The sequence below is a fragment of the Vigna radiata genome, unplaced genomic scaffold (genome assembly GCF_000741045.1).
Source record: "Vigna radiata var. radiata cultivar VC1973A unplaced genomic scaffold, Vradiata_ver6 scaffold_83, whole genome shotgun sequence".
NCBI lineage: Eukaryota > Viridiplantae > Streptophyta > Magnoliopsida > Fabales > Fabaceae > Vigna > Vigna radiata.
The window spans coordinates 568,043-569,150 of record NW_014543268.1 but is presented as its reverse complement, the minus strand read 5'-3'; positions in this window follow the sequence as shown (position 1 = coordinate 569,150).

The window sequence follows — 1,108 nt, the reverse complement described above, 5'->3', positions numbered from 1 at the left end:
TGCAACCTGTAAAACCTGCAACCTGTAACCTCTAACATGTAACATGTAACCTGAAACATGCAACATGATATATGCAAAATGTAACTTGTAACTTGCAACCTACAACCTGTAACCTACAACCTGTAACCTGTAACCTGTAAGTTGTAACTTGTAACTTATAACCTGTAATTTGTAATCAGTAACATGTAACCCGTAACCTGTAACCTACAACCTGCAACCTGCAACCTGTAACCTATAACCTTCAACCTGCATCCTGTGACCTGTAACCTGTAACCTGTAACCTGTAACCTGTAATCTGTAAAAGGTGCAACCTACAACCTGCAACCTGTAAAACCTGTAACTTGTAAAACCTGAAAAACCTGTAACTTGTAACCTGCAATCTGCAACCTGTAACCTGTAAAACCTGCAACCTGCAACCTGTAAAACCTGCAACCCGCAACTTGTAAAACCTGCAACCAGCAACCTCTAACATGTAACATGTAACTTGAAACATGCAACATGATATATGCAAAATGTAACTTGTAACCTGCAACCTACAACCTGTAACCTACAACCTATAGCCTGTAACCTGTAACTTGTAACCTGTAATCTGTAATCAGTAACCTGTAATTTGTAAGCCGTAACCTGCAACATGTAAAACCTGTAAAACCTGCAACCTATAAAACCTGTAACCTATAACCTGTAAAACCTCTAAAACCTGTACCCTGTAACTTGTAAAACCTGTAACCTGTAACTTGTAACTTGTAACCTACAACCTGTAACCTGTAACCGGTAACCTACAACCTGTAACATGTAACCTATATAACCTGTAACCTGTAACATGTAACATGTAACCTGCAACCTCTAACCTGTAACATGTAACCTCTAACCTGTAACCTACAACCTGCAACCTGTAACCTGTAACTTGCAACCTGTAACCTGCAACCTGCAACCTGTAACCTGTAACCTGAAACCTGCAACCTGTAACCCGGAACCCGGAACCTGAAACCTGCAATCTGCAACTTGCAACCTGAAACCTGAAACCTGAAACCTGTAACCTGTAACCTGTAACCTATAACCTGTCATCTGTAACCTGTAACATGTAATCTGTCACATGTAACCTGTGACC